The 26,523-nt window shown below is 39.0% G+C and overlaps 1 long non-coding RNA gene across 1 annotated transcript in view; it reads left to right on the plus strand.

Moving 5' to 3' along the window:
• LOC128151177 (uncharacterized) overlaps nucleotides 1–26,523 on the plus strand; it is a 76,677-nt gene that overhangs the window by 36,398 nt on the left and 13,756 nt on the right. The window lies entirely within an intron of this gene.

Below are 26,523 nucleotides of genomic sequence, written 5' to 3' on the forward strand. Positions count from 1 at the left end.
GGATTAAGTTCACCTAAATTAGCGAGCAACCTGTGCATATGCTGAAATACTCTGCTTCAGCCTCCTTCCTCTGCAGAAGGTGGATGTCTGCAAATGGTATAGACTCTGCTCATCACATCTGGGGGAAAATTTCTACTGTTCTGCTTCTGACACCCCCAAGGGAAATGAGAGCTGGGACACTGCTCAGGGCCTGGCAGCACTTAGCTCTAGGTGGCAGTGCAAGGCCACGAGGGGCAGCAAGTCCTTCCCCTGTCCTGAATGCCCTCAGTGGACAACAAATCCTGAAAGAGATGGGGGAAAGAGAGGTTCCTGGAACATAGTAAAACTCTTCAGGGAAGCAAAACCCGAAGGAAAATTTAGCTTATTTCATACCATTCATGACAAAGTGTTCAAACCTCATCTGAGTATACTGCAGTCACTCCTGTAGTTGCTGTATAAATATAATCAGAGAGGAGCAAAAAAAAAACATATGAAGCTTTGGCTCAGCCGCTAACACACATGTTCAAGAGCAAAGGCAGTGTGAAGGGACAATAAATTCCAGCTTGTCAAAGACTTTAATAAGTGATTCCCTTCCAGGCTGAATTCCTCTGACTCCTTCTGGGGCAATATAACTATGAGCTTATTCAAGAGATTAGAATCCATGCTGTCTAAATCAGCACAACTGGTGCTGCAGGATGTCAGTTGGGTTCTCATGGTAAAAATTAAGAAGCCATGATGATAAAAGGGGTTCTAATTCTTGTTTGGAACTAAAAAAAAAATTTTTTTTTTTAAAGGCTGGTTTACGCTCTGGCATTTTAGCATCCCCAGTAGTTTTAGCAGAATTTTTGTTGTTACATTTCATAGATGATCAGATGGGAACCAGACCAGCTTCTCACCTCCTGCTAGTGGAAGGTCAATCCTCAAAGCAGCTCAGTCTTTGTTGTTGTTTAAACCTTGACAACACCACTGGGATTGGCAGAAATAAGTGAAGGTTTATATACAGAGAATACCCGACCACTTCGAGCTGGACTCGGATCTCCTGTACAAGACAGATTATGGATGAAGCTTACAAAATACGCTTCATAAAGTGAAACGGTTTCTTTTACACTTCATAAAAGTAAACCTAGAGACCTTATGAAATTTATTTTCCCTGATGGAACTTACTGCTTTAAGCTGTTTCGATGAGTAGGTACTCATGTGGTAGTAGAATAAAATATGCACACACAAATATTAGTATCTAAGGACACTCTTAAAAGAGTATCTCCAAGGATGTTGTTATACGCAAGGTAGAATACACTATTGTATCAAAGCAGTTCCTGTGTTTCATAATTTAAATCAGAACTGGAAGAATGAGGCTTGAGTGATCAATTTCTTTTCACGGATAGTGACTGAAAGAATAGTTGACATTTCATACGTTTTTTAGTGCCTAAAATAGTCTGTTTTCAATCTCTGAAGGCTTATTTTTCTTTCTAAAGATGGCGTGGGGCCTGCGGGACCCACTTAAAGTTTCTTGCCATACTTGGCCAAGAAACACAAAGTGTTGGTGAAGTATAAACACAGAGCCCTTTTTCTTTGACCCATTCTGCAGTGTGATGGGATAGTGTTGTTAGTTTATGTGAGAGAAAATAGCATAGGCTTTCTGAAAAAAAAAAAAAGTGGAATTGGATTAAGGCCTTTGTGCAAGCCTCAATGCTGAGGGGAATTAGCAATAGTTGTAGGCACTTAAAGGAGCTCTCATGCTGAAGCTTATCCCAGATTTTACACAATAAACATTTGAATATCAACAGTGTTTTGCAACTTGCAGCACTAATGTATAAACTTCTGCCTTTTGAAACTCCCAAATCCCTCCAAACGTTCGCAATACCCTCTACATAAACATGTAGGGCCTATAGTGGAAAACACCCAGTCAGGGATGTAAGTGATTTTTTTTTATTTTTCTTTTTCATCCCTAGAATCTAAAATGATCTAGTACCATTAGCTGTTTAAGCACTTCAGAAGTTCTGTATTTTAACCAACTTTTTCCACTCCAGCCTTACTTTCCATTTAAAAGACAAAGATGTCAAGAAGACATGAGTTTGACTTGAGTATCCTAATCTTACATATTCCATGCTACAATAAAAAGGCACTACAAATGAATTTTAATGAAGTGATTCATTAAAATACTGACCTATCCCTCTTATCGGTATGTTCATAGCATATTTTTCTGGAGCTCAGCTAGTGAGCTTAAACCATGCTACGTCATGAACACTTGGGACAAGCATTCAACTCTCTTCACTTAAACACATCTGCAGGTGAGCAGGACTCAGAATAGGCCAACCAGGGAAAGCTGGACTCCTTGCTGCTAGAGCTGTACTAACATCCATGGAGTTGGTGTCATTAGCTTTAAGTCAAGCCTGGAAGTTAATGACAGATTGGGAGTTTTGTAACATTAGGTGTATCAAATTCACACTGACATAGTTGGGAAAAAGATCCGTCTTTTCCAAATAGTGATCAGCTAAATTTGCAGTTGACATGACATTTCTACGAGCTTTTCTGGATGTGACTTAATTTTGGTATCCTGTTTAAAGGATGATAGCCAATTCAGGAACAAATTACTTCCACGCTCTTAGTATGAGCCCAAAGTAAATCTTCTCAATACAGTTTGCAATTATAAAAGATCCCCCCCCCAGTTTCCTACCTCATGTTAGGTAGGGACATATGTAATCAATTTTACAGCTTTGTATCTGTAGCTGTCCACTAAAAGATCGAACAAAGAAATAAGCCCATGGTGAAATAGCAGGGTGGGAAAAACTTGGAGATCATTTTTTGTTACAGTGTTTGTTTTGTGCTTGAAAGGACTGCGATAAGAAACTCACTGCACTAAGAAAAAATGAAGACATTACTGCCCTGTCCAGTTCTGAAGCATGTTGAAGCAGTTTGCCTATTGAATTTGATACAATGATGTATAGATGAATAAAGTTATCTGTAGTATTGAATGGGATGGTGTCAGTGGGAGGGTAAAAAGGGAGGAACTTGGAATCTGAAAAGAATACTTTCCCCCCCCTCCTCTTTTTAAGAACTTGAAGGTCAGGGTCCAGCTGCCGTAAAAGGCTAGAGGACAAACAAAATGCTGCATAGGCCCAAATAAAGACAACTATAGACACATTGCAGAGGTTTCCTGCTTCAAGTAGCTATTATATTAACCTACACTTTAGGCAAAGAGCATTTTAGGTTTCACACTGATGAAAACATAGGATGAGCAGAAGCATCAGTAAAAGTTGCATCTTTAATGAAACAGATGAAACAGGCCAGCAAAGGTAGGAAACATTTTTTTAAAAGAAGAAATTATATTGATCCTAGTTTACTTGAAAGTCTAATTATTTTGATCGAGATGAGCCAGTAACCTTGCTTTTCTCTTCTTTACAACAGCTAGTAGCTATTCTAATAGATCTGTTGCCTAGCTCTTTGCCAGGCCTATATCATATACAGCAAGAAATAGTCTTGAAATTTGAGTTAGTATATGAAAAATATATACTTGAACTCATTGTTCATTCATCCATGTTTATAAACTGTTAATATTCTGATAATCTATCATTCACATCATGGTCTGGGAAATAAGGGGAAGAATCTTCAGTGAAGTAGTCAGAAGGGTTAATATCACTGATGAGAGGGGAAAAACTGCATTAAAACATCAAATTGAGCTGCATTTTGTCATTCATGCTCAGTGCTGCTTATTGTTGTCTTGTAATTATTCTAAATTTAAATGTCTCCCCATAAGATGAAAGAATGGCTAGCATCTTTTTTTTTTTTTTTTTTTTAAATAAAAACTACTAGCCTGCCCTGTTCAGCAGGGGGGGAAAGGAAGCTTTGTCTGAGTTTGCTTGGCTTTTTTAAAACAAAAAAGAAACAGCAGAGTTTTTCCAACACTGGTTGTTCTTAATTATTTTTATCAGTGGCATAAAATCCTAAAAAAAAATTATTCAAAGGAATTTAACAGCTTGATATAGCATATACATTTTGCAATAAAGAGATCTTGTGGTAAATAAATCTAGGTTCTACTGATACCACATAGTCAGATAAGCTCTTTACAAGTTAACTTTTAGACTAAAGTAGATATTTAATCATGTAAGTTGGTGGAAAGGGAAAGGCAGAAACTAGAACAATCTTCTGTTAAAAAAAGAATATTTTCACCTTCTGACAAAAGTGTTTTGAGAAAAAAAAGCTGGAAATGAAGGCCAAAGTATAACATGAAAAGAAAAAAGAAGCAACAGTTAAGTTTTTAAAACACTGTTTCCAGGCTAATGTAAGTTGCAGATCATTAACTGAATGCATTGTCTGATGGGCATAAATGATAGCCTTCTTTTTGAAGTTTCTCTTTTGTCTGCAGTCAAACTTTGAGTTTGATCCAATCTATACAGATAAATCTAGGGATTAATCTGGAGGTTTAAATGGTTTAGCCAAAGGTTGGTCCAGCTTTATAATAATGACAGCTGATTTGTGTTACTTTCCACTGAGATTTCTTTTTTGGATGACCCCCCTACATATTGCATCTTGCAATTAGACTGTTGACAACTCTATTATGCTGACAGCAGAGGTAGAGCTATGCAGGGAATTATACAGCATGTTATGCTGTAAATGTTACTCACAGATGTCTTAAGAGGCAGTAGTTTGTCCCATGTGTTCATATCTATGCTGCAGTGCATCTCGAGTTGCAGTTGTTTGAGTCAGAACTGGTGAAGTGCTGAGTCTAATGCAACTCTTACCAACAACTTTCTGAGATTAGGCGCCTGTCAGGATGATATCAATGGAGGTTTTTAAGACATGCTTTCTGAAGTTGTTCTGAGTTAATAATTAATGGGTATCTCCCTTTGATAGTTCTTTTATATTTGGATGCAGCTGGCTGGAAATAACCACAAAGGGAACCTGATTTTATTTGTCATTAATTTTGACTTTACTTAGCAAATGATCATGTGTCCCATCATCACAGCTTCACTAATGGGGCTGCACTATAATGTGAAGATGAAATCTTTGATTAACAAAACAGATTAATCAGTTCCTAGGGTGTTTTGGGGTAAGATGCATGTACATACACCTCCTCCCAAGTAGTTTTCCAATACATGCTTGGAGATGTGTTAAATGTTAAAAGCTGTTGAGTAACCAGAATGAGGTTTTTGATGTAGGCTACATCTTCATCTTGTATAAATGAGTATTTTGCCAGCTAAAGCAGAAACATTTTGTCTGCACATATGAGGTGAAGATTTGGCACTGCATACTGGAAAATACAGGCTTAGGGCTCAAACCCATATTTTATACTCAAAAGTCAGCTTTACAAGTGAAGTTAATCCGAGTTAATTTCTAATACTACTATTTTGCTATGATAATGCCCACAGATGCTAAATGTTGCCTAAATATATGCCAAGGCTGTGCCCTACCTTAAATAATTACTATTTTATATTGATTTATTTTCTAGTATCTGAAATATGTGCATATGTGTATCACTTATGCATTCCAACTCAGGCACAAGAATAAATTCACACATATATGACCTTAATTTCTTTACAAGAAAACATGCTTGAAGATTCAGCCCTTTATGAAATCTCAATGCTGCCACATAAATGTACTTAAATTACTCTGTAAAATACTTTTGTCAGACTGACCTAGTCTATTAAAATTAATTCATAAAAGAAATTAGGGAAACTGAATCAGAAGACTTGAAAGAAAAGGACAGAAAAACACAGTATTCTGGATATTCAGAGATTGTCACTGTTTGAATGTTTGCATCTACAAATCATAAGGAATAGATTAATCTGTATTACCTCAAAACATGCTTAAATTAAAAATGAAGTCTTTACAGTTCATGTGAGAAAAAAATCTATGCAAAAGATAGATTCAAATGCATTTGGGCTATTAACATATGAGAAAACAAATAGTTAATGATGTTTTATTATTACCCACAAATTAAGAATCAAAGCAAAATCTAGTAGTTAAATAACAGGTCTCTTACTCTCTTGTGTGACCTATCCAGTGTAGATGAAATCCTATTGAGACAGAACACTTTACTAGTCAGATAATGAACAAGCAGCAAGTTTATTGTATTGATCTTTAGAGAGCACACATTTTGAAGTGGTATGAATACACCATATTACCAATTTTCTAGTTATTAGGTATTTTTCATCCTGTGAATCGAGTTTCAGGTTCATCACAAGTGCAGACTACAAACTTCTCTAGTAAGACCAGGAAATAAAATTAGAAACAACAGGTTCTGTCTATTTAGACACTACAGTAGGTTCCTGCAGATGCGATAAATACACGTTCTGGTCCCAAGTTTTTAATGCAGTGTGTGGATTCAGTTACAGTAGTGGGTAACACCTGTTAGCAACTCTGAAAAAACTTCAATACAAACAGAGATATGACATCCCCCCACCAGTTTGCATCTCAGATATATAAAAGTGTTTGAACATATTTGTGAACTATGAAGGACACCCTTAAGAGTTAAGAGAAGCTTGACCATCATGCCAGAGTTCTCACAGATCATCCATAACTGAAAAGAGCTTCTCTTCCTCTCCCCCCATTTCCCAAACCCAGCTTAAAAATTTGTTTTAAAAAGTTGACAGGTGTCAGCAGGGAAGCTGACGGTACAGTGAGGTCTTCAGATTTGGGGTTTTTTTGGTTTGCTTTTTTTTTTCCCCCGCATCCTTACCTGTTTAGTCAGATTAAGTTAGGAAAAAATGCTGTTTCAGTCATCCTGAACATTTGATTACTATTTGAGCTGGATTTGATATTTATCAGTAATGCGCAAGTAGGGCAAACTTGCTAAATCTTGGTGAGGGAACTCTAACAGCTTTTGTTTAACATAATAACAAATAAACACATACCTCTGCATATGTTTATATATGTAGCTGTATATGTTTATCAATAAAACATACAAAATGCATTGAACTGCATCCAAGCATAAGTCATTATCCTCTGCATTTTCTCTCCCATTTAAAAAAGGACAAAGATAACAGGGAATTGTAAGGATTTTTGTTAATGTGTACTCTAGAAAATTATCTGATTGAAATAGTATATTGTCCTGAGAAACTTTAAATCATGTGTTTCAGAAAGCACACAAATTTTAAGATAACTACAGATAACAGATTTTGAAAGGCAGCATTATGAAACTGAACCTATAACATTTCAGTGCCCACCACTGGGCTGCACAGCAATAATTTGTCCATGACTTGTTACTACCTCAATTATATTTTAAAGTTTGATATTAAGGGAACACTTTAGTTTTTAGCTTAGTATAACGTTCAATTTTAGCTCAATGTTATGCTCTTAAATGCAGATAAAAATTATCTAAGAAATATTTCTAAATAACTAACTCATCAGTTCCAAAGAGTTGCAGAAAGAGCACGCATTGAGGGTGTCTGTATCTTCACTTCATACTTATTTGATCTAAGCAGCAAATATTTTGTGCAAATTTAAAAATAGATTTTTTTTGTGTAAAACTGCAAAAAACATTTCAGATACATGCACAGCTCACAAAGCACATAACTAGATATAGGACTTTTCTATTGTTTCTTCTAAAAAAGATAAAATCCCCAACAGCAAAACATTTTAAATTATTTAAATATATAACCATTTAAGAACAAATAGTCATGTCCTACGTATAAAATTCTGATCTTTAGTTCCAGATGGAAAATATTTGGTTTCTAATAGAAGCAAATAACTTGACAAGTCATTTTATATTTAAAAAAAAGACAAAGTAATATTTCCTGCTGTGTTAGCTCTGTTTCACTGATGTGGTTAAATAGATCTTTAATATTCACCACTTCTTAAAGGTACATATAACCAGGGTGATGACAAGCTATCTATGTCATGGTAAATTGAGAAATAATTATTCTATTCTTTGATTTATTACATCAGTTGTAAAGCACCTAACTAGAATCTGGGTATTGCAACCTATGCACATGTGAATACCTTTCCTCATGTTATTTGTCTCAATCTATTCAAATGGGTTAATTACTTATGGGTATAAAGATGAACAAAATTTGGACCTTACCTCTCCACTTTACCCTTAAATCTTTATTAGCCTCTGTCTACAAGACTATACCTGTGTAGTAAAGAAAGGGGCAAATTACGCAGTTGCTCCAGTGTAATTGTTTTAGATGTTTTGAGCTTGAAATAAAAGCTACGTTAATAAGTGCACAGTTGAAAGCTTTGCTTTCTATAGCATTAAGATGCTTGTTTTCATTTGATGAAAATTATTAATACTACCACAAAAATTGTTTTGAAACCATTTATATGGAATACATACCTCTATACTACCTCTTTGGTTAAAATCAGTGATCCATTAAAGCTTTTCTTGCTTTTTTCCAAGCTGTGAGCATACTGCGTATTTAAGTGTGTGTAAGAGTGAAGGTGGGGGGTAGGTTTAGCTGAATAAAAGATTGCTTGATATCTTGAAGTCCTTTGAAGAGTTTTATAGGCTTATAAAGCCCAGTGTGAATGAATGACATTTTTCCCCCTTTACTTTTACATATGGGGGTTTGTTAACCTGCATTTCAATTAGTGAATTATTAATTATACTAATTACAGGTTTAATGAAAACCACATACTTTGCAAAAAAGTTAAGCTTAGGGCTGAAATTGTAGCTGCAGACAGTGGTGCTGCAATAAAGGCTGAAGCAACTTTCACTTGGGGGTTTTACATACATGTATAAATTTCTTTAAGAAAAAAATAAAGCACTAGAGCAACTTTTTACAAGAAAAATCCAGAGAGAACATATATCCAATAAATTATTTCAGACAATCCTGATTTTTTTAACTGAAAGTAATAACCGTTTACTTTGTTTTAAAACTAGAACCCTGCTAGATTCATTAGAATCCTTATACAACACACTAAGCTGTCTTCATTTTCTTATTTAACTATCTACACAAAAGAAACAAGAACAAATTGTAAGTTATCAACTGCTAGAAATTATAATACTTTATTCTGGCAAAAGAGAGCATTGCCTACATTATTTTAAGCTAGCAATCATACAGCGACACTAAAATCAAGTCAGGAAACTTAGATCTAATGCTGTCATTCTGTCCAAAGCAAGCATCATCATCGTATTTCTCTTCACAATCTTTAAATTCCAAATAGGAAAGAAGACTGAATTTGAAACCTCTCCATTTTTGAATGCCTATATTTATTTGAGTATGCACTGTTAATTATACTTTCAAATAAACTTTTCACAGTCCTCTAACATTGCGTATTGCTTCTCCCTGGAAGAAGGCACCCTCAGAATGTTTTAAGAAATGCATGTGAATTAGAAGCTGGTTATTTACATCTTTTACATATATGCAAAGACTAACAAAACATGCTGTTTACTAGAAATCAATTATATTTTAATTTAGTGTCAGTTTTAACTAAGGATAGAAAGTAACACGGCTAGAGATCATTATTTAAAAAACTTAAAGTGTCCATGTATACAAAACTGCTCAATCATTATTTCATAGTAGAGTTTGAAATTACCTGAACATTCAGCATTAAATGTTACAGATATAAAGCTACTGTTGCTTTTCCAAAAAGCTTTGCCTGGGGTTTTTTTTTCTGTTTTTTACACCAGTTTTCCGTTATAGCCCGGATTTAGTTAAGCATGTGTTTTAAAGAACTGGAAAATGTTTCCATCACATTATTATCGCACAGCAATTGAAACATATTTGCATAATGAAAAATAATTACATAGATAATATCAATAAGTATGATTAAAACCATCTATTTTGGGGGGTTTGAAAGTGGGAAGATGTAACTAATATTTATAAATTACCATTGTAAAATTAATAATGTTAATTTTTTTTTTAAATAGCATGCAAAGCAGCCAGCAATTGTTTTATTTTAAACCTCTTTTTATAATATTGTTGTTGCATTTTCCACAATTAACTGGAAACTTAATCCATCAAAAGTACATACAATTAAATCAACTATAAGGAGATGAAATTACTCTTCATATTTCTCTTTCCTTGCAGAGAGAAAATTCCAAAATTAAAGTAAATTAACTAGCGTATTGAAATCCACTTGTGATCTTGATTTTAGACTCAAACAATATTTTAGCAAATACTTAAACAGGCAATTACTGTTTATATAGTAAACAGAAAACTGCCTGCAGTTTTAGATGAACTAGATTCACTAATATTGACAAGTAAATAACTGTTTGAAGCTGGAATCATACTTAATTACTAGAGTCAACAACATTCATTATTGAATGCAGCACACAGCTTATATTAAAGTATAATATTATATATTTACATATATGTTATTTGCCCATTTTTTCCTAATAAGATAAATTAGAACAGATGAAAAATGTATAGGATATTTAATATGCTAGCACTAGAAAATACAGGTATTAATCACTTCAGCAAACTTTAAGGCTCAAAAATCCAAGTCTTTTCATTTCCAAACAAAACAAAACAAAAAAATATTAATTAGGCTCCGATCCTGTAATCTGATCAGAATCTTTGTAACAGTCTCCCTGAATTCAGTAGGGCTCGGACCTGGACCCTTAACAGGCTCACAGAATTTCTTTCCTCTTGATTTGAGCTATTATCAAATTAAAGAACTACTGCAGCTTGACTTTCTGCCAATTGTACTTGAATTTTCAGAGAACAGCTTTATTTTTTTTTTCTTTTATAACCTATTTTTGGATTAGTAATAATGTTAGCTCTTGATATTATTGCCTGAACATCACTGAAATTAAACAGCATGAGAAGATATGTCTGTTCCTAGGGTTAGTGCTACTTTTCATTGTATATTAAGGCTCTGTGAGAAGAAATCTCTGGGAGGCTGCCCTTACAGAAACACCCTGTAGAGTAGTTTTGGGCACACCAAGGCTTCTTTTTCCTGTCCCTCTGCAGGAAAAATTGGTGCCTACTTAGACCAGGGAGTTTTCCCAAAATGCACAGTAAGTAACAACGTGCAGAGATCTCTCCACTTGCTTTGGCCCATAGTGCAACTCCCACTGACTCAACAGCAGCACAGAAATAGTTGCAGCCCGAAGTACAAAGTATGATTGCTCTGGACAAGCAGCTGCTGCACACATCACATCAGAGCCGTGACATGTAATAGCTCACAGGTCAGCAAGACAGACTACAATAAAAACAGACAGCTGAAAAACAGCTGGTAGCAACTTCTGGCATGGACCTGTCAAAGATCCACTTGCTGAGGCTCTTTGGTAGGTCCCAGCAAGCATTGTGGCTTTTGTGTTAGGGTCTACAAAACATCATGCAAGCATTAGGTAGTGCAGAGGACCCTCAACAAGATCTCCACAGCACAGTAGAACAAAGCAATCATGTTTTCTTACAGAATATAAGTTTACATGCAAGAGGGAAGAAGAAATGGCCCGACTCTCCAGGAAACTGCACATCTCCAATTTCCACTTGACATCCTTTTACAACTTGCAAGCCCTTTGCATTAAGCCCTAGTTTTGTAGCCATTCCCAGGGAATTCAGGCTTCATCTCCAACACCTTCAGATCCTTTAGCTATAAAATTTCCCACAGCAGATCCTACAATGGATCAGACCTGGGCAAAAGGACCTGAAGAGCCCTGAATTCTACCAGCTTGGGAAAGGACCTCCTTTCCACCTTTGCAAAAAGCACTGCAGTGGGAAGCAACCTGATGGAGGCACTGCTCAGAGCACACTGAGAGCAAAGCAACCGTGGCTCCCCAGGCTGCTCTCAGGTTTGGGGGGTGGATTTTCCTTTCCAGTTCTTCTTGTATGAATAATATGGATTTTACCACACAGGAGGAACTGACAGTTGTAAAATGGCTTTAGTAATCAATATATCCAACTTTTTATATTAGTAACACAATAATTCACAACCACTGTGGGCTAGAAAAGAAACACATCAGTATTAGGTCACACCAAGGCTTACTCAAGCCCTGCTCTTTGCTGTATTCAGGCATAACTCCTATGAAATCAGTGGGAATTTGCTCGAGTAAGGAGTAGGGTTCTCTCAGTGATAACCCTGAAGCTAAAATATCTGTTGCTTCGCTATAGACCATTTCAAGGACTAGCTCTGATTATTCTTCCCCTGCAATGCAAAAAGCTACGCTCTCACATTTCAGAATCAGGGGTGGGCCGATAGGGCTGCCAAGTCTCCTCCAGCATCATGGCACACTGAAAAATGGCAGTTCATTGTTAATACTCTTCAGAAGCCCCTTATTTCCATTTACATGAGTTCATTAGGATTACACAGGTGACTGATGTTACATGCTAAGTGTCTCCATGATTGCACAAAGTGCCACATTAACAAGAATCAAAATAAAAATAGTTTGCCAAACACCACACAAAATGCTGCTGAAGGCTTCATGGGCAACTGTTTTAGCCTCCATATGCCTGCACACTGTGAGTCAATCTTTAATTACATGATCATAAACAAAACTTCAGCCTCAGTGGCAGGAGCTCAACAACATTACAAGCAGCAAGACACAAGGGAAGGGAAACATAGGACTGCCGTAACTTCCCACGGCCTTCTCACCACTAACACTGCACCAATATAAGCCTGATCTCAGGTCTTGTTATTCTCAAGTTTCCAATGGAAGAGAGGGGGTTGTTTCAAGACCTAGGAATGCAAAAGCAGTCTGCAAACACAGGTATCTTTACATCACCAAAGCCTGACTACTTCTGAGTTTTGGATCAGGCCCATACCAAACATCCTGTGGTAGGATTACCGCTGTCCTCCTTCCTCCTTTTCTCCCTTCCCCAGGAAGAACATAAAGGCTGACTCTATAAACAGTGTCCGCTTGCAATTTCTCCTACGAACACTGCAAATTTCTAAAAGCCAGAAGCAACACACTCAAGGGATTCTACCAGAAATATAAAATAAAAGCAGATGAAAAGTGGGGATGCGGGTGTGATGGTTTTTTCTCTTTCTTTTTCTCCCCTCCTGCATTTCATAGCCTTGACAAGTGGCATGTGCCAAGCCGGCAGCAGCAGCCGGTCCCCGCCGGCCGAGCAGGGACCTGTGGCCCCGGGCAGCAGAACAGCACTGGGGGGGACCCAGCCACAGCCCCCAGCCGCAGCGGTTTGCTCAGCTGAGCAGAGGCAGCTTCTCTCTCCGACAGCGCTGGGCCAGACTCTTCCCTTGGTGCCTATCACTGCAACTCCCCCAAAAGCTTTGTGCCAGGGCTAAGAGCCCTTTCCCCTCCCTCAAGCTGCTCTTCACAGGCTGAACTTTGCTGCCCTTTTCCAAAGGCAATGCCCAAAGTGATCTAGCTAACCAACTTGACCAGGAAAACACATTGGAGAAGTTAGAGCTGTCTATATATTGCACACCATACACTTCACTTGGGTTGAATGTATACGGAGCTAGGCAAAATACAAGTATCCAACTGATTCATCCCTGATCCTAACACATAAGCCTGTATGCATCTTTACTCCTAGGAGTAATCCCAGCTACTTCAATAAGACTCTGCTGAGGGACGAAAAAAAAAAAATCAGGCAGATAAACTAGTCCATGTTAAGCTTTAAAACTGTGCCATTTCTTCCTTTACATAATTTGCTGATTGCTTCCTGATTTGGGGTCTTTATAAGAATTTTGTACGATAGGCACTTCTGTGGCAGGCAAAGTGACAGTGAGTCTTGGGTGGATTTCTGGACAATAGAATAATATTCTATCATCATGTCTGCTCGGTGCCCTCTCCATGCACAATAGCTCTGAGTGGCAGCGCATGGTAAGCGGATGAAGCAGTAAGAAGTATATGATCTGATGAGCTTGGCTAAGCTGGGGGCGTCTCCTCTACTCGGCTAAATTAAAAACCTCCCTGCAATTTCAGTCCTAATCACCCCCTCTGATGCTGTAATTGATGATGGTCAGTTAACTCCTTCACTCCCAAGGCCATTTATCAGAACCTAGAGAACTGTGCACTAGCCAGCTCTTCATGACTTAAATTGGTTGGATTTAAGGGGTTATTTTTGGAAATTTTAGAAACTTAAGTGATATGAAGTATACAGGGAGTCACAGCATAAATATTTCATGGCAGGTCTTTGGTTACTTTAGATCCACCATGCCCCACTCCCAAGTGGTACAAGCTGTCTTCAAGCCTGGTTTGCAGAAAAATCTCTCCTCTTCAGTGGCACTGAGACATACATTGGCTTCTCTACCACTCTCCTCCCTGTGGCTGGCACAGGCAAGGAGCCAGCAGCAGCATTATTACACCCTTGCACCTCCCAGCTGGCAAAATGGCCCTTTGCAGCCTTCACCAGTTGGTGCAAGCTGCTCTAACTTGTGTTGAGAAACCAAACCAGAAAAGAAAGTCCTATTTGCATTTTCAGCCTGAGTCCAGACACAGCCCCTGTATGCTCTACATGCAGGCTTACTGTTGGCTCTTACGCAACATGCTCCAAACTTAATAACAAAGGTGTGACTAGAGCTGTTAAAAACATTCCTGAAGCTAAATAGTATCTTTCCATTCCACCTCCTATTTACGAAGGTTTTCAGGGAATATCTGTACAGTGCATTGTTCTTCTCTTGCAGAATTCTTTAAGTCTGACTCATACCAAGAAGGAAAAAAAAAAATCTATAAAATGTGATATATGTTTATACTCTGCTGAATAAGAGGCTTTTCAGCACTGGGAAATCTATAGCATGAATTATTCTAACTGATTTATAATAGACAGCTATGCCTTAAGGACTCTGTTCTGACTATTTGTGCTTTCATGACAGGGTCGATGTACTAGCTGCATCGTATTCAGCAACTAGAGCATCCAAAGCATAAGTCCACATACCTGTTTTAGAATTACAGCCTATTACCACACTTTAGAAAAGGGCAAAAGGCTTGCCCTTTTTTTTTTTTTATTTTTAAGGTTGTCTTGAAAGACTCAGATCTCAATACAACTTATATTTAATATAGTTCCTGTATCAACATCCAGTCATCGACCCTAAATTTTTAAATCTCCCCATGCTGTATTAGAACACCAGCAACTGCTGGAGTCTATTCTGATTTTTATTTCTGTTGTGTTGCTTTGCTTTCTTTTCTGCATGGGGAATAGGCTGCAAAGTCTTGATAATGTTTTTTTGTTTACAAATCCCAGCACTGCTACTCTGTAAATAGGAAACCAACTGACTCAGGAGACATCTGGATATCAAGAGATGAGCCAGCTCAGAGGAGGCCAAGGCAGAAATCCCTCTTTGCAGCCTGAGTAGCAGGGGTTCAAAGCTACCCCCCAAGATGCTTCAAGACTACTTTACCCAGTGACTAACACCTGACTGGTGGCTGATGGGCAAGAAGATGGGCTGGACTGATAAACCTTTCCACTCAAGGCACCATTCCTTGTTACCTGCCTGCAAAGGAAGGCAGTAATTTTTCTAGATGCTTTGACAGATGAAAGCATTGATTCTAGACAGCCATTCCTACCCAGACCACTGATTCATCTTGTAAAGTGTACAATAGCCTCATAACACTACATCATTGTCCAATATTAAAAAGGAAAAAATACTACTTTTCACTTTTCTGGATGTATGAGAAAGACTGAGTCCTGGCTGGTTCCTGGCAGCCTTTATTCAAGTCCAACTCTAAGGTAACTGACTGAAGACATAGTAAAAGGCAAGGAAATAATTTTAGAGTCTACCTCCCTTGCTGCTGTTATTTTTGAAAGACATAATTTCCCAGGCCCCCAAAGCAACCGCATCATCCCTTTTCCAATACTGCTTGCAGTGTTTGACTAATGCAGCATAATACCAAAGTTCATATTAAATAAGGGTGCAACAATTCGGTCTCTAACACACAAGAAAACAACTGGCCCTGAAGTTCTCCCAGCACAACCAGGATCCACGTGGCACTAAAATGTGGCATGTCTGCCAGCCAGTAAATGAATTTAATTAAGCAGTGGAGTGGCTGGTCTCACATGGCTGGAACCATTGACTAGAGATGTGTGCACATGCACTCTCGACACATTAGCAGAGCCAAGCCAAACTGCAAAAGAATCCATAAATTTCTCTTGCAGCAATTAAGCTAAACAGACCCTTGCTCTGACCATGCCAGTACGACATCTACTGGACTTGACTGTTTGGGAAATTACTTTAAGTTTGAAAGGGGACACATAAAAAGAGGCATCTGCATAAAGACATCTGAATTTTGAATTCTATAGGCCTTGTTCTGTATTTCACCATACTTTACACCGGTTAGAAGCCATAGAGACAGGAGAAAATTAAGCCTGGTAATGAAAAAAATAATTTGAAGAGCATCTAAGAAAAAACATCTGAAGATTAGACTGTCCCCTTTACAGGTCAGATTTGATAGTTTTGCTCAGAGAAAAAACATTGCCTACAGTTATTAAAGGAAACATGCCCAAGACATTGAGGAAACTACTCCATTTACTGGGTCAGATACCTGCATGCAGCTATGCTTCTATATCCAAATTACATGCAAACTACTAGGACCCAATGGACTGTGAAAGATAATTTATTCACTTTTTGAATATGTGCTTTTATATATTTTACTGACCAGCTCTCCGCACCTATTCAGGCACTAATACCAATACAGCCCACACCAGAAACATCTCTTTCCTTTTGCAACCCCTTTAGGGCAAGAAAGGCAAGGGCCACAAACCAATTTAATTGGCCAGTAGGGATTTCCCTTAGAGAAGAAAGCACTCTTGGGGTACATAGGGCTGACATCTTACCCCATTCCCCTTTTGTAGTCTGTGACAGGAATGAGTCTATAGGCGACAGGTGGGACACACCGGCCATATGGCTACAACGCTTTGTGTTACAGGTATTGAGGGCCAACGGATCTCCTAACAGGACAACTGAAAGTCACAATAAGCTGGTGCAGCCTATCGTACACCTGAGGTTTTCCCTGAAGAGTTCTAGAAGATGGTGAGACAGCTCCACGTTATCTTTGATTTAACCTTGTTCCCAGGCAGTGCTTGCAGAAAACACCAAATGAGGGACTCCATCTAGTCTGTTGGCCTTTGCTGGCCTTCTATTCCCACTTTCTTATTTTTAACAGTTTCATTGTAGATGAGTAAAGCATTAGAACATTAGCTTATATTGTACTGCAAAGCCTATTCCAGTAAACCTGTCAAAATTGGCATCATTAATAATAATACTTAGCACTTACATAGTGCTTTACATTTTCAGAGCACTGTAGACATTAACTTAATTAACAAGTGACAGTTTCACAAGTAGAAGCTCTCCCTGCAACACTAGCCTGTGTATCTGAATTTCTCACAAAATCTCAAACTCTGCATTAATCCACTTGTCTTTCATCCTTCTGAAAAGATTATCTTCCTTTTTATTTGCCTCCTTTGGACATATACACCCATGCTTTTAAAAACCAAGCTATTAAAAATATTCAGGTGGAAGAACACTGACTTATCATAAGCTAATTGGAAAATCCACATTACCCTACTTTTCAGCCTAAATTACGCAAAAATCAGAGCTCTATAAAGCACATGTCTGGACAGAATAGTTCTCTAAATTGGTGTAAAGTGTACTTAATATTGATTGCTCTGCAATTTCCAAAACTGTTCAGAAACAGAGAGACGTAATTAGGTTTCATTTGAATTTTTCCTTCAGGTTTAAAAAGAAAGATGGCAAAAAAAAATCAATACATTAGTCTATCTACAGAAGTAAAGTAAATGAAACCCTTGTCTCTAGCAATTTACATGGCAAATTCACTGGGGAGAACAGTATTCGGTTCTCAGGGCCGTATATCAGAGGTCTGTGGAGCCCATACTAATTTCCACAGCTTAAATTTAGGCATGCTGGTGTCACATCTGGCTTGTTTTCCACTTGTAGCCCACCAAGCAAACTCAGCACGCAAAGGACACCATTGTACCAGACAGAAGTGCCTGCCTGGCCCACCTACACAGTGAGGTGAAGATCCTTACTCACTCTGGCCTTTATCAAGAAGCTTCTGTTTACAAAAGGCAAAGGAACAACTTAAGAAGCTGCACCAACAGACCCCTCTCCCAAGATGCTCATAAACTTTATAACCCACAACCTGTGTGGTTGGCAGATGCACTCACTCACTGCCAGGGCAAGCCACACACCTCCATAACACAGGGCCACTGCAAACACCACCATGACCCACAGCACCAGGCTCAAAGGGTCCAATAGAAAACACAACCCAAACACTTGTGCAAGAGAGCAAAGAAATCACCATTAAGACACAGCCGGCTTGAAACCACAGAGGTGTGTTGCCTCTACCGCACCAGGGGCCTCCAGGACCACCAACAAACCCACCTCCTGCCAGCTGGGTGTCAGCCATTAGGGTTTAAACCCTCCCCACCACACACTAAGAGCAATTTCCACAACCAAAAGTGGGTATCTCAAGGAAGGGAGCACCCAGAGCTGCTGCTGGCTTTGGGAAGGCCCTCAGCACCTCCAGTCTACCCTCCCCAGAGCCCCCAGCAATAGCCCTGGCACACTCAGCCCCTCACACAACCAAGAGGGACCAAAGGTCTTGGTAGCTTTTGGGTTACTCGCATGTCTGCTGCCTTCAGATCAGCATCTCTCCATGGATCAGACCAGGCCTTGCAGGAAGGTCTCCTTCTCTGAAATGCTTGTAGATCCTCCTGTTGGAGACTGATGGGAGGAAAAAGCAGCCCAGCCCTAATGAGGCCCTGGTGAAGGCCCACAGCTGCTTGCACTCATGAGGGAGCACCACAACAACCCACCCCTCCAGCAGCCAAACCCTATGACCTTCATTCCCACTCTTTTATGGTGGGGCAGGGTGGGGCCATGGCTAAAAGTCCCCACACCCACCCAAATGGCAGCTGTGGGAGCAGGAAGGGGGTGCTCCCACTTGGTGGTTGGCCCCATTTGGAGGCACCTCTGCCCCACTGTGGGCACTCCTCCCCTGTTCGGTCACAGCATCCCTGGTCATTCCTGCCCCTGGAAAACCACCTGCTGATGTGATTTTCCTGAATATCCACACAATGCTGGCAGTTTTTCTTAGAATCCCAGCTCCTGGAGTCAGGGGGTTTATGCATTTCTAGTCCAATTTGTGGCCATGATGGTTGCTTGAAAATGTCGACAGCTAAAACGCTCCAAACACACACGGAAAAAGTGTTTGGAGAACACCAGAAAAGTGTTACACATGCCTCTCCATTTTCTAAGCGCCTGGAGCCTGGTGCAGGCTGAGAAGTCTCCATTCCCCCTCCCCACAAACTGCCCAGGCTACACACCCATGTCTCTGAAAAGCAGCTTCCATACGGCACAACTGCTACAAGGACTTAGCCATGACGTGAATGTTAATCTATAGCGTAACAGTTATATTGGGAAGTGACGCTGCTTTTCAGCTACTTCTTGTGTAAAAGTGGGCACTGTCCTGTGTGTGCTCAAAGTGTGATGGACAGGAACTCGATGTCACCAGGGAAATTGCTGTGAATTTTTACGGGTGGTACTTCCTATGGGACAGACTCTCAGCTGATGAAAATCAGCATTGCCCCACTAAAGGTGATGCAAACAGTAATATAGGCTGATTCTTCCAACAAATCCGTTGCTTAAGGAGTGTGTCATAACAGCTAAATGTCTGCTAAATTAATTGGTTTAGATCCAAAGCCTTTTTTTTAGACATCTAATGCTGGTAAGCCGTTTGGCCGCAGAATGCTTATGCAAAAACACACACAGAGAAAAATAGCCAAACCAACTTACTCAACTAGGACAAGCGATTCTGAAACAACCTTAACGCTACCACACCGGCGCACAGTGCTAACAACAATTCACAATTTCCCTTCCTCTAATAGACAGTTCAAATACGGGCGAAGCTCCTGTCAGAGCATTTAATATCTGCTGTAAGCCTCTGTTTAGCAGGAAGATTACATCCCCCAGATTTCACAGTTCAAAAGTTCATACAGTACTGTTCTATTTATAGACTGCCTGACACTGCCTCTTCTTTAGTGCAGATATTCTGGGAAAAAAAAAAAATCAGTCTGAACAATTTTACAACAAGGTTTTAAAGAGTTTGTTTTATGCAGCCAGGACCAAGTCTCAGTCCTGCATCAGAAACTTTTGTTTGCCAGCGTGGGGCAATTAAGAATTCTTCCAGCCTGCCACTAAACTCGACACTTTGAAAAGACAGTTAAAATTCAGAACTGGATAATCAATACTAAAATGAACACATCCTTTGCTTCTAGTTAATAATTTTCTCAGGAGGAACAGGAACGGCTTTTGAAAAAAAGAATTTAAGGAATCCACAGGTTAAAAATTACTTTTGCTGGAACAGAATGGTCATGAATAGAAAGACCCTTCCAGCCTGTACATCCTTCATTATTTTTATATCTAGTTTTCACTTCCCATTGTACATCCTTTCTCTAGGTCTTTCAGCAAGTAAATCCCTCAAACTCTATCTTGGTGCAGGACTGCTTTAAAAACACAAACTAGATATTTTTAAGTCATCTCCAGAAATCCAGTTCCAGAGAGATAAGATGCAGGCCTCAGTCTAATTTCATTTACACAGATCAAAATCAGAACTCATTCCACTGGAGTAAGCAGTGTGACACTGCTGTAAACCTGCACTGCTTCTTACTTTTGGCGGTTTTGCATGTGATGCTTTTAACGCATCTCTGAGCCAACTGATTTGAATGTATTCTTTAATTAAACCTCTTTTAAAAATGAGGCGGTACTCATACTTGTGGAGCGCTCTGCTGTGCCAGTGCTTTTAGGTTGATGTCCTTCACGCACAGCCTCCATCCAGCTTGACCCTGCCCTGGTCTGGGGTTGGCAGTATCACACTGATGTGCCTTTTTATTCCTCAGTGCAAATGATCAAGTTCCTATTTTATAGTTGTACTGAAAAGGGAAGAGGCAGAGAGAGGGAAAGCTTTTGGAACAAATCAAGGAGAGGACTCAGATTTACATCTTCTGGAGCTGCAGAACGATAATAAAGCTGCTCTGCCATCTTTATTGCCAGAACTGGGTCTAGAAAGTCCTGTCTCTGCATATGTGTCCTCGGCTATCTACTTAGCAGAGTACTTTATGAATGTAAAATGTGTTGACTATCTTTCAAGTAGCACGTCAGCTAGCTAGAGAAATTATTTTGTTACTGATTCATCTGAATATTAAAAACATCAGACAACATTTCTCAGAAATGTGTTTTTCCGTAAGTAACTATGTTGGTACGATGGTTAGTTTACTGAAAGAAGCACAGGTCTGACACTCTTTTATAATTGAACCCAGCATGTTTTAGCTTGTGGATTGTCTTCAGGTCACAGCTAGATGAAGTATCCCTTAGCCACTTGCTCCATGCAACATCATCTTTCACAGAGCAGCTTCTCACCATCTTTTCTTCTCCATGTTTCCCTCAAGGCATCATGAGCTAGATGGGACAGAGGGTTGTGCATGACTTTTCTACACTGTAAGTATCACAAATAGTGGGACAACCTCATTCTTTTTCACAGTACTCCAGAGGTCATAAAGTATGTGCTTGAAGACATGTGTGCATTTAATCAGTTCACACATTGAATAAAATTAAGCTCAAGTTTAGGCATGCTCTATCCAAAGGGAACTCTAGCTTGCAACCATGGCACCCAGATTTCAGCCAAATATCTTCCATTTTTACAAAATCATACAATTTTCTGCCTAGTGCTATTCTGCTCCCTTTTCCCAAATGGAATGCACCTTCCAAAGGCATAATATGTAAGCTCCTTGCCAGCGTATCCTCTGACAAGATTTGCCCCACTAGCCCTTGCAGAGCAGCCCACATACCCTCGGTTTACCCTCCTCTCAGCTGAGATGGCAGAAGCAGGGCAGTCTAAGTGCCGCTTCTCGTACTCAAACTGTGAGTAGCAAGCTGCTTACACAAATCCTCCGCATGGCTGGCCCAGCGTGACAGCTTTCGGCATGGTAACGCAGGGCTGTATGCCTGGAAGAGCCAGCCAGCCTGCAGTGGTGGGAGCATTTTGATCGCAGACTGCAGTAAATATTTAATTATTGTGTGATTTCTTCTGTGCAAACCTCAAAGTGTTTCTCAATATCAATACTTGCTCTAGTTATATGTAACCATCTTTCAACTTTAAGAAATATATTCAGGAATGATAATAAATATTTCATAAAACTGTAACTAAAAGCTGTTTGTAGACATTAGGTGACCTGCTGCTTATTCCGAGGTGAGAGGAAGTACTTCAAGAGTGTATTAATTTCAAATAATTTTAGAGAACTCTTATATTTGTTGGATATCTGCTTTACCCAGCAGAAAATCAAGGCCAAGATGACTCAGTCATTATACTGTAACGTGAATTCACTATCCTCCCTTCATACAACATACAAGGCATGATTCAAGGTTAAGCATAGAATATCAAAAGACTCAGAGCATGGACAATTTTAATGGTAAAGGAACCTTGACTTTTACTGATTGTATTAGTTCAACTGAAATTGACCTTCAATATATGAAGATTTCATTTTCACAAATAAATGGTATGACTGATGCCTTTTATTAGGCTTACAAAAAAGTAATCAGAATTGAAGCTTTCAAGGCCACAATCTCTTTTTCAGTTCAAATTACAAATAACAGAAAGAAAGACATAGTTATGAGATCTTAAAAGCTAAACTAATCTTTTGTTTGTTTGTTTGTTTCTTAATAAAAGCCAGTAGTATTACTACTTATTAGGTCCTGCTAGCTAGCATTGCTGCTAAGTAACAACATGCCACTTTCCAGCATTATCACCAGAGTTGTTGCTTGTGCATATTTATCCAGTTAATGGGATGGATTTATTACAAGTATTGAATAATTTGGACCCAGCCTACACTGATGTATTTTATGGCATGTGGTCAACACAGCTATTATGGCATGGATCTGCAACTGCTCTATAAACTGGAGCATACAGTCATTAAAATGAATGAGCACAAGTGTTTGTTATGCTGTTTTTAATTATATGTTTATCTCTTTCTCTTTTATACTTCCATTTTATTTATACCACATGTGGTCACATATGGGCCATAGATGTCATCTTAGGGGGTTTAGGCAAAACCTAGGCAACCATCTTACTTTATTCAGGAGGGCATAACTTACCTTAGCAGCAATTATAGGGCTATATATCTTAATTTACATACATATTCCTGATTTTTAGTGAAGTCCAGGATCCAGAGTTGAGGGTTTCTCTAAAGAGAAAAGGAGCAAATCTCCATCACGTGGAACACTGATTATGACAGGGATTGTTTTAATGCTTATCACAGGTTAAACTTAGGTTTATTATTTAAATTAGATGTTTACATTATGACTTGGACATTTCCTGAAGAAGTTTCTTTAATAACTTGCATAGAACAGAAAATCCTGGAGACTGAAACTCATTGAACTGTTAGTTTAACAACTAATAGTTTAAAATGATAATTTAAGGCACAAATTAATGATACTTTCAGGGCTCAGTTCTGTTTTCTTAAAGTTCTGCCATGTGGATAAATATCACTCCCTTGTACACTGATGAAAATCAGTCTGAAAGGATAGTACAGGTATTGGAAGACATCTCTGATAGCACAACTCCACCAAAGCTGCCAATGGACAGGAATGCACTGGAAACAAGACTCCATGTAATGGCACAAGAAATCCAGGTGAACGGACTTTGCCTCCAGGGATCATTGGCATCCTGTTAGGTCTGTGGTTTACACCATGAAAACCATTTGACTTATTAGTTGGCTTATGGGCTTATTCTTCATGTGATTTTATGGGTGGAAATGGGCCAGAAAAACTGAAAGGAAATTGAAAGCATGCTTGCAGTGAGTTGTACAGCCTTCAAATTTGCTTTCTATGAATGTTAGTGCCAGAACGCACAATCATCTGAACTTTCATTAAAACCAAAGACATCATTTTAACCCATGTAGCTCCTTTGGACAGTTAGGAGTCAAAGAGAGTAGTGTCCAGACACATGAACCTATGAAAATTTGCATACATACCTTACTTTCTTCATTGGGTGGGCTATCAGTTGTATTCCCAACATTGGCTCAAGGTCTATATTTTTCACATGACAGAATGTGAACAATTTATGCATTTAGCTAAATCTGCTTAACCTGGGTCAAACTACACCCATGTTGGAGCTCTGCCATCATAAGCAAAAAAGAATTATAGATCTGATGGTACATGTTCTGATGAAGGAGAAGCAGTGACACTGGGCTGATCAACAGTTTAACAATGACACATGTGGCTCCCTCTGAGGACAGGATCAGGTCTATTGAAATGATCAATTTAAGTTTTAAATTATACTTTTAATTATTTAAAATAGAATGTCAGCAGAGCTAGGAAAAAAAAAATCCCTTTGTGTCAAACAGTAATTACATCTGACTTTTCCACCGAAAACTGAGTGGTGTAGTACTGCATTATAACTGCTTAAAAGTATAAGGTTTTTTCTTTTGCATAGTTCAGATTGTGCACTGAACTAGATAGCTTTGTTAGTAGGGCACTCAGATCTTCGTTCCTGGAACCCCGCTTGAACTCTTTACTTAAATGAATACACTGGTTTTGCTCAGTCATTAGTAGGCAGTAACTCATATCGAAATGCATTGCATTTAATTCAGGACAGTTGGCAGTCTCTGCACAAGAGAGACTCCAAAATGAGCCAGCATATGAAGGAGAGGAATGTCTTCAGCTTAGAGCTGGGGTTACCACTAGGGCAAGGAGGGGATTTTCTCACTCCAGCTGTCTGCATCAGAACTGGTATTCAGTTCCTTGTATTCTGAGACTGGTAATCTTGGGGCAGGGGGCGGGGGGAAGCCAAGCACTCAAATGCTCACTTAGAGAACAGAAAATTGTAAATAAGACATGTAAAAAAAAAAAAACCAGACCTATACTTGCTCATGCATCAATCACCTCCATTTCAGATGTGATGCCAAAGAGAAAGGATGAATGAGGGCTCAGGTCAGTTAGGAAGAGTGCAAAAATCAACAGCACTGAAGCTACTTTTCAGGTTAGCATAATCTTCTGTCTGCAAACACTATCTGGTTTATCTGATTTTTTTTTTATTGGACAGCTGTGATCTTCTCTTTTCAAAACCTTGTCACTGCCGTTCAGCAGAAATGTAAGTGATATGATTAAGGAACATGGCATCTTGTATAATCGGTCGTAATCATTATCTAGGGGTTTCAGTAACATGACACATGCACAGCAACAGCAACATCTGCTATGGACTGACAGATATCTCAAGCTCAGGATGATGGAAGCACACTCAGGGATTTGTAAACTTGTCTTGGCTAATGCCACTATCCTGATGTGAACCTGTTGTTGGCTATGCTGCTTAAAGGCCAAAGATTAAAAGTGTTTTATAAAGTTCATCCTATCCCTCATGAACCTACATCTCTGGCCGGTGTGGGATGTATTACCTTAGCAGACCTTTCCCACTTTCACTGATAGGGTGGTACTTTTGGAAGTAGCTGTTAAGAGCAGAAATCTATTTTTATAGCGCTTCCTCACTGTGCATCAGGTTGGTCTTTTACAAACACTCAGTACTGGATTAACTATGTTTCCAGAGAACTCAACAAAGTTGAATTGCATAGTATACTATGTAAGTTATAAACACTTGGGGACACCGCAGGGACACGTGACTGTAACTTGAGTGAGCACTACCATGTCTTTGCTGCTTGCCTAAAAGCTCCATACCCTACATATGAGCTGAAGACTGCTAGGCATGGCCCCAGTGACAGCAGCCATATTCTGGATGCTTTGTGAGGGAGATCTGAAGTCTGTTTCTTTCTCAGCCTGTAGAGACTAAAATCCAATCTCTCACTTTCTGGACGTGTTCCCCAGCCATGGTGCTATTAAAGATCTGGGAGAAGTAGAGATGAGAGATGTTTTCCATGCCTCCTTGTTATAACAGAGTCACTGGAAGGCAAATGGCAGTAAGCCAGGAGGAGAACAAGCAAATGAGAATCACACCAGAAATGGGATACATGCTTTTTTTTTATGTTTTTAGTTTTGGGAAAATTTAGAACAGCTGTAAACTGCATTAATTTACTCTGAGGTCTGACTGATTGCCAAGGCCATGGTTGAAGACATCACTTTTGCACACCAACTGTGGAAATTCATCATTCCTCGATGTTGACACCAGAGGATTAAGACTTGGGCACTGTTCCTTTATTGTGACTCCAACATTTTGCTTTTGGTCACTTCTAGACAGGATCTTGTATTCAGCTTGCTCCATTCAACTTTTTGTAAACATTACTGCAGCTGTATTTCTGGGACTGTTACAAGCTCTCAGCCAGTGGGCAGCGTGAAGTCAGGTTTGTTCTGCAATGAAGCAAAATGTTATTATGCAAACATGGCATTTTATAAAGGTAAGGTCCATCTAGACAGGCTGCTGTAACAGTACCATTTATTTGCATCTGTCATACATCTCAGTTACAGGAGTGTTAGCATGCAATATTCACAATTTATGGATCCCAAGTAACATTTAGGGTTATTACCAAGTAACACCAAGGATTACATCCATTATCCAACAATTGTGAATCATGACCACATTCAAAAAACTGGACAATCTTTAAGTGGCTTAAATGCTTTAAAGTAATTGCATAAACTTCTGCATATTATATATATATTCATTTCTACTCCTGAGCAGAATACAGATCATGTTTCATCAAACCGTGTTATCTAAGAATAACACAGCTAATT

This window comes from Harpia harpyja, chromosome 14, assembly GCF_026419915.1.
Source record: "Harpia harpyja isolate bHarHar1 chromosome 14, bHarHar1 primary haplotype, whole genome shotgun sequence".
Classification (NCBI taxonomy): domain Eukaryota; kingdom Metazoa; phylum Chordata; class Aves; order Accipitriformes; family Accipitridae; genus Harpia; species Harpia harpyja.